This window comes from Cryptomeria japonica, chromosome 9 (genome assembly GCF_030272615.1).
Source record: "Cryptomeria japonica chromosome 9, Sugi_1.0, whole genome shotgun sequence".
Lineage (NCBI taxonomy): Eukaryota > Viridiplantae > Streptophyta > Pinopsida > Cupressales > Cupressaceae > Cryptomeria > Cryptomeria japonica.
The window spans coordinates 44,810,426-44,819,545 of record NC_081413.1 but is presented as its reverse complement, the minus strand read 5'-3'; positions in this window follow the sequence as shown (position 1 = coordinate 44,819,545).

The window sequence follows — 9,120 nt, the reverse complement described above, 5'->3', positions numbered from 1 at the left end:
TGCATTTGTTGTCTGTCGATTGTCTTTTAGTAATGCTATGACTTGTCCAAGGATATGAGGACACTGTGAGTCTAGTATGAACTGGGGCATTCCTTGTTTGTGACTGTCTTATCTCCAGGCAAACAGGTACAATGACTTTCTGGGCCGAACAAATGCCTCGATTGTCATAACCTATTCTGCCATAATAAAGCTCAATGATGATAACACACAAGAAGCTCTTTCACGTTCATATCTTCTGTCTTCCATCCCCCTTTCTTGATTGACTTCCATTGTCCTTCTCGAGTCCGCGTAGCCCGCTATCACATGACTGAGTATAATGACACACCAAAAACATTTGCATTTCATATAGTTACACCTACATCACCACATATAAGCATTTCATACATACATATAGATATCACAATTGCATCACATCCTGCATACAACACATGTTAGCACATCTCACATTTTCATTATGTAAATAATCATTTGCATTATCATATTCATTTGCATTACATACATTCACATTTGCATCATGCATCACATATACAACATAAAAGAACAAAAATATATTGCATTGCATCATATAAGCATCCATATCATAAAACATGTATCACATAAGAACATTTCATCACATAAGGTACACATGCATATAGCTGCCGCAAAAATGGATCATCTCTCATATATAATCAAAAGTGTCATGATACAATGATGTTAAAAGAATCATATGGTTACAAAATCACCCGCAGGTGTCTACAATACAAAAATGGTACAATACTGATACATAGGGAGCCCTCTAAGGCTATGATGAACTCCCTCCCTCGGAGCCGCCTAGCCTCGATGGAGTTTGAGCCCTAGAAGGACCCACCCCAAGATCAACTCTCCTGGCCCCTGTGTCCCCTGCAGCCACCCCTCGTGTCGTCCTATCCAGACAGAGGAACCCACTGATAACTCCTGTCAACACTATTGGTAGTGCTAATCCTGTCCATGTCATGGTATCCCATGCCACATGTCCCACCCTCATCCCTAGTCCTAGATCCTAGAACACTCGTCTCAGTGCATCCCTATCTCCGTCTCGATCATAGGGTACTAACTCCCCATTGATTGGTATCCGTAGAATCCTATATACATCCTCCAAGGTGACTGTCATCTCACCCATCGGCAAATGCAAACTACAAGTCTCTGAGTGCCATCTCTCAGCCAGTGCAGTCAACAATCCCATGTTCACCCAAAACTCAGGCACATATAGAATGTATCTCAATCCCATAACCTCAATCGCAGCTCAGTCCTCGGCTATCAACTCAGGTCGCAACCTCTGAGTCGATGGGAATCTCTCCCGTGACTCCAGCATCGGCAAGTACTCCTGCAGTCAAGCAAATCAAATCATGTCAGTCATAGTGGCATTCACTGTTTATCACAAAATGCTACTCGCTATCTAAATGCACATAGCTATTTATCCTAGTGACACTCACTGTTCATCACAAAGTGTTGCTATCTATCCTAGTAGTACTCCCTGTTCATCACAAAGTACTATGTGTGTGACACTCACTGTTCATCACAAAGTGTTGCTATCTATCCTAGTAGTACTCCCTGTTCATCACAAAGTACTACGTGTGTGACACTCACTGTTCATCACAAAGTGTCACTCACATTTGCACTCCCTGTTCATCACAAAGTGCTGCTCATATTTTAGTACTCCCTGTTCATCACAAAGTACTCTATCTTGTTACTCACTGTTCATCACAAAGTGCCTTGATCTATCTTAGTCTTCCCTAGAGGACCTTCTTGAGTGTATCCTCTCAACAGCTTATCCAATCGACAGCGTGTGTTCATCACAGAACTGCCGATTTGACCTGGAAGACACAAATTCGCATTTTTGGACACAAACACATTTTCTTGACATAAATGCGCATTTATTACATTACCTAGTATGAATTAATGACAATAATAAATGCATCAAAGTACGAGGAGGTTTTGTGGTACTCACTGGCTCTCCTGCCTCCGTTGGCCTCTAGAATCGACGAACACGGTCGAATCTGTGAACAAAAGCCATCGCTGCTAACTGTTGCTGCTTTATTTTCGCTTTGCACTATGCTCTTGTGATGGTGTAGATGACAATGAGGATGTATTTTCCCCCGTGCTCTATCTTATAGATTGCCCTAGCTCTCATTTCCCGAGTCAGTCTTCCTTATCCCGTGACTTTGTCACTTTATCTGATCAGTCCATTCTATCCCGTCTTTCTTATCGAGAGATTGTCTGCAATCTTTTCAGACATTTTCATCCAATCTCTTGAGGAGGCATATAATTCCCATCTTGGGGCAACTCTGTATCAGTTCATCTTATCTTCTTTGAAACAACGCGACAAGCCGCATTGTCTCAAAGAGGGGCAAAATGTAGACACTCAAAATTGTCATGTCTAATTAAATAAATATTTTATTTATTTAATTATCTAAGCCTAATTCTTCTATTAATTAAATAAATTTTTATTTATTTAATTAATTCATTTATCCTCTTCTAGCCTTATTTCTCATTTAAATAAATACATTTATTTATTTAAATTATCCCTTTCCTAAATTAAATAAATATTTTATTTATTTAATTGTCCTACTTCTTCTATTAATTAAATAAATATTTATTTATTTAATTAATTCATTATCTTTTTCTACACATGACACATGTCATTCATCTCTTAATTCATACACTACCTACCTCTTTCATTATTTTGGTATTTCTTTTACCTACCCTCTAATCCTAGTTGACCTCCTTTTTACACCTCTCAATCTTAACCCTCCATTTCTTATTGTGTCTTCTATTTAAGGAGATGCTTTCTTCATTATCAAACCCTAATCACTCAGACTAATCAACAATTTTGGAGGACTTGGCTACACTACGATCCTACTTGCAACCACATTCCGTTCTTTGTTGAGCTCTTGTGCATATAAAAATCTGAGAGCAAATATATCAAGCAAGATCAATGGAGATAGGAAGAATGGAGATCAAAACCCTATTGGACATGTGATGGTATAATCTTTGTGATTTTGAGTTATTTGCATTGTCTTAGGTAATCTTCATATGTTATGGTGGATCTTTGTTGTTGTTAGGCTAGGGTTTGGTGGTTGAATTCATTTAGCCTTTCAATTTTGTTATTATTGTTATCCATTTTCACCATAAACAGTAAGATCCTGCTTGACATCACCATCCTTAATACCATCCTTCCCTAAGGGGCTGTCATTGAATTTTGATTAGTTCAATGGTGATGGATATCCCAATGTACATTTCGATTCGTTCATGACCATGTTTAGTGACTACCATAGTCTAGATTTTATCTTAAACTATTCTCACACTATCTTACGGGGGTCATGTTAGAATGGTATAGTTCCTTACTCTATCACTCCATCCAGATATTTGATAATCTTATGGATCTCTTCCACAAATGGTTCCAAGCCAACATTGGCAGCAAGGTCATCATCGCTAACCTTGTTCATTGTATGCAAAAGTTGAATGAGAGGGTTACAGACTTTATCTCATGATACTAGATCTATCTCAACCAGGATCCCCTTTTCCTTGCTAGATAGTGACTTGCAAATGATGTTCATTGTAAATCTGCAAACGACATTGAGGGAGAAATTATCCCTTAATCATTATCAAAACTTTCCAATCTGTGTTTTTTGCTCACTGACTACTAGTATATGATGACTTAGTTCAGAGACTCCTCTGTGAACCCTCGTATTGGTACATTCGTAGGCTTGTCCACGGAAGGGTCCTAAAATAACAATGTTGTGGCTAATATTATAGCTACTCCTTCGATAGTTGCTACATAGGAACCACAATGCAATAGGATCACCAAATTGAATGATTCATATTTGAGCATAATGCAAAGGTTATTGAAAGACAATCTCATAACCCTTTCGGAGATTAGACCTTTGTCTAATAACATACCATACCCTTGTTGGCATGATGATCCAAATTTATGCCAATATCACTATATGCCTAGTCATGACATTAAAAGATGCTATTATCTTAGACACATAGTCCAAGACCACATCGATAGTGGAGCTATAAAGGTTGATGATAAAAAGCATAAATCTAACAAGTCCATTGATAAAATAAATAGTGAGTTGTAGATATACATAGATCCATTCCCTCCACATTCATCTAACTTTATCTCTAATCCAAATTCAGTATCAGATGATGGCTCTTATATTAATATTGTTACTATCACTTTGATCTCACCTCCTAGACAGAAGGTGCAAGTATTTGATATATCATTCACCCTTCTGGATGCCCCATATTGTGGAGATATTTTTCCTTTGTACATCGCTATGAAACTTAATGGTGAAACTATTATAGGTGTGATATTTGACCTCTCATACTGAGTCAATGTCATCATAGAGGAAACCTTGTTTTTCAGTGGATGGCGTAGGCCAAGATATGACAAATGTTGTGCAACTTTAAGAATGCATAATGGGTTGTCCCTTTCTCCTTTGGCCAATATCACCTTGATGGTCTTTGTGGGACCCAAGGTTGTTTCGTCTATGTTTGTGATCATTCCTGAATCAAACATTTTTTGAGTTAAACTAGGTATTTACTAGTTGATTTCTATGGATGTGGTCCCTTTCATGATTCATAAGTCCCTAAAGTTTCCTCTTAAGGGTTCAGTGCATGTCATCCAGGATACTCGATATCAACCCTTGGTAGCTCGTGGGGATTTTTTTGCTAGATCATTTTTTTCCTACTCTAGTGGAGCCCATGCTTCCCTTTGGTGACCTGATGTACCGAGCATATTATCAGTACAAGATGGGGGAGTCAGCCCCTAGATTAGTTTAGCCTAGTTATTTATTGCCTCTTCCTACATTGAACTCTTCTTTGTCTATTCCTGCAAGTAGTGCCTTATGCCCATTCATCATCGAGGGTTGAGGTTAAGCCCGTTCCTCTGAATAGACCTCCTCATTTGCCTAGGAATATGTAGCCTCTAGTGGTGTCTTTTGTTCCTGCAACAATACCTAGTGCAAACAAGGGAAAGGCACTTGCACTATCAAAGTATGTGGCCCACCCTCCCTTTGAGCTCTTGATCATCGTTGATATCCCTCGACCTTCTCAATATGAGAAGGGGAAGTGTTCCCCTCATGCTCGTTCATCACCAATTTCTCCTGCTTCACAACCTATGTCGACACCCTCTATTCCTATGGATGCTCCTCAAGTGAAGTGAGGTAGGATGCCCGTTGCTATCAATGTAGTACCTGTAGACACTAAATTAATTATTTTAATTAATTTAGTTCTCTCACATAGTTAATTTATTTAATTATGTAGAACTAATTATTTAATAAATCAATTCTCTCCTATTCTTCTATGTATCCAAAATTAATTCGTCATAAATCTCCCCTTTAATTAATTAATATTAATTAATTAATTAACCCAAGTGATTCCTACAAATCACCTTTTCCTAATCTATCATTAACCTAATCAATTCTTCTAGAAGTTCTCTTAATCCCACTTACCATTATTCCTCTAATTTTTAATTGCTTCCACTCATTCTCTCTCCTAGTCAAATCCTCCTACAAATCCCACTTGCCCTAATCTCACCTAATCATTCTTCTAATCCCTCCTCTAATGAGTTGCTAGTAGCTAATCCTCCTTATTAGCCACAAAGTCAACTCCTTGTCCCCTCACTCAACCTCCTTCCTTAAATGCTCTTTTCCTAGGTGAATGTGAGATTTTCAAAATCTCACATTCCTCTAGGTATCCCTTCACCCAAGGAATTTTTAATTCCTTTCTATTCCTCCAATCCCCATGCTCCTTCTTTTAGGGAATTTTAATTCCTTCTCCTCATCCTCTAAGGAATATTTTTATTCCTTTTGTCTTTCCTAGGTGCATTGGGAAGCCTTCTCAATGAACTTTGAGGAGTGTGGAGACAAGAAATGCCTTTATGACATATCTCTTGGACTCCACACTTGTCTTGTCAACTCCTCTCGATCCATGTGTGGGCTCACATGCAATCGTGACCCTCCATTTTCAATCAATCTTAGCCCTCCATTTCCTCTCTCCTAAAAATTGGAGACTCCACTCCTTCATTATCCATCTTTAAATCAAGTAAGTTTATGCTGCCCATTTTTGTTCAAATCATCATCTAAGCACCCAAGCTATAGCCAAATCCATAGCAATCCATCACTTAGTCATTTATCCATCCATCTCATCCTCCCATAAATCATATTATGCACATTTGGAGAGCCAACCACATACAATCCAAGAGAAAGTCCAATCCAGTTGGAGAAGGGTGCTATTCTAACCTCGTTACGCTCAATCCGAGGAACAAGAGATGTATGGAGGTATAATGGTTTATATTAAGTTGGTTTGAGTGTTTATGTTTATTTATGCTTATATTAACCATTTTCTTTCATTTCAAATTTCCCTTGGTTCATTTTGGCACACTCGGTGAGACCCACGTCCCTTATTTAACAATTTTCTTCTAGTTTTCATGAGTTTTTAGTCGCAAGTGTCAGAACAACACGAGCGACTGCATTTTGGCATGAGAAACTCGGTATCAATGCGAGCAATAGGGTCTTTAGTGTGTGCGCACACACTTCAACACGAGTGATTCAAATTTGAATATGTTAACCCACCCCTTTTTGCAGGTTTCTCGATCAACACAAGAGCTGCGAAAACAACGCTTCCAACTATAACATTTTTCTACTCGTTTTCCTAGTTTTTGTTTTCAAAATTCTACTTTTGGTTTTATATTTAGTCATTTGAAAAACACCTAAAAATAAAAATAGCTCAGAAAAAAAATATTAGTTAGTCTTTTGATTTGGTCTTTTTTTCATTTACAAATGTTGCTTTAGCATGAGTGCTTTGTAAATAGTGTGGGCGCTCTGCTAGAATCCCGCCCGTATTCAAAATTTTAAATTTTCAAAATTGTGCTAACTCACTAACCGGTTTTGTTTGTTTTGGCGCGAGCGCATGCGCTTCAGTACGACTAACATTAAAAAAGTGTGACCACTTGCAAGTATAACATTTTGTTTTTGCATTTTTTTTATTCCACATTTTTCAATTTTCTGTCTTCAGACCCTACTGCAGTGCGTACGTAGGCTTTTCGGTGCCTACACAGGCGCTTCAGTGCAGTTGTCTGCAGAACAACGTGAGTATTGTTTGTGCATAATTTTGTATATTAATCAGATTTTGTGAGTTTTGTAGGTTTGTCCGATTAGTCCAAGACACATTTTCAGACTACTAACCTATGTTTCTGAAGAGCATTGGCCCAAGATTCTGCTTGTTGAAGAATTCATTGCTCAAAACCATAAAGACTACTAATACATTGTTTTTGTAGGTTGCCCAAGGAGATACGAGCAAACTTTGTCATTTTTTTAATTAGGCACTTAAATCTAATTGGGTAAAAGAACAATGTGTCTTACGTGTTTGAGAAAAGTGTAGAGGTAGGAGAGTATGCTCTTGTCTATATAGACAATTAGAAATCCAGACCCATGAAAGTTTTCTAGTTTGTTTGCATGCTCTTTACCTTTTGCGGGCCTGCCCTCCCAATCTACCTGACACACTCGCATAGGCATTGGTGAGAGGGGAATGACCCAAGTGAGTATGCCTAAAACACAAGCATTCCAACTGTGTAGGGGAAAAAGCGAGACTAGGTTAACATGCCCTAATCCTACCTTTTGACACACATTACGGAATACGAAAGAGCCTAGAGATATCGCACAATTGGCTACTTCTTTTTGTGAAAGAGAGAGCCACAGGATATCTATTAGGATTTCTATTCCCTTGTTGAAATTGAAAGATAAAATGATGCAAGTTCAATCCCTAACCTCAAAATGCAAGTAGGAACTAATGACAAGATTGCAGAATTGAACTTAAATGATGGAAAGCTGTAAACACAAGGATAAGACAAGAATGAAAATGCGTACCCGGAGTTAAAATCTGACTGAAAATGTTCGGGACGGGGGCGCGGGCGCCACTGTCCTGATTCTACCCCTGAAACTGCTCCAGAAACTGCTGTTTTTGCACTTTGGAAAAAGCTGTCAAAAATGCTGAAAATGCTATCGGACCAGGGCGCCCAGTAGGGACCAGGGCGCCCAAAAGGGACCAGGGCGCCCAACGCCCCTATCCTGGCAGGACCAGGGTGCCCCACGCCCCTGTCCTGGTCTTTTTCTCTGAAATTTGGTGGGAAGGTCGGTCTCAGTCTGCTTCTCCCGGATCTGCAACCTGTGGCGTCGTCCGAGTCCCGAAACCTGCACTTATATCTGAAAAGGTGTTTGGGCGGCTATATAGGGTTTTGCCTTAGTCAAACCCCCGCTTCGGTGATTTCCACCTCCACGAATAGCCAAGTTGTATTGTAAAATGTATTGTGTGTGCAAGGTCCTTAAATGCAAGAAAGCAAACTAGAGCAACCTAGAAAGTAAACCCTAATTGCTTGTAAATGATAATGTAAATGCTCTAAATCAAGATGCAAAGTGATCTAAAGTATGAATAAATGATATATTGAAGCTTATGCAAAGACATGAAAACAACATGAAATCATACCCAACCCTCAAGGGAGGAGTACAAGCCAATCTTCGGTCGGTAATCTCCTATTGTTCTTCAATGTCTTCCAAGCCCTAAATGAATGAATGAAATTGATGAATACTTGATAGATGGATGTTGAATGTTGTTTAAGTCTTCAAAGATCTGCTCTTTCGCTGCATATGAGGCCCTGAAAATCAAAAATCGGATCCTTTCCAATGAGGAAAGAGAGCTTTTATGTATGAAACCCTAGGTTGTAAATTCGTATTTTGGCCGACCTAGAGATTGAATGTCCCACCAATTTCTTGGGGTTAAGCTTTATTTTATGATTGGATCGTGCTCCCAAAATTTCGGGAAAAATGTCCGGGACCATGTTGCACGGGCGCCATGGTCCCGACAACTTTTCACCAAATTTTCAGGGCCGTCAGATATGATGATTTTAGAGAGAATCCCGAAGTTACAGGTGATTTTGAGATGTTTTGACCCCCGAAATCAAGCCCCCAAGTTCAAAATAGGACCTAATTAGGGTTTTTGATTAAATGATGTATTGGAAGAATAAAATGAAAGGGGCACACTTTAATGAAAGGGCCCAACTTTATGATATGGGAGATGATAAAATAGGACCTTAGACCT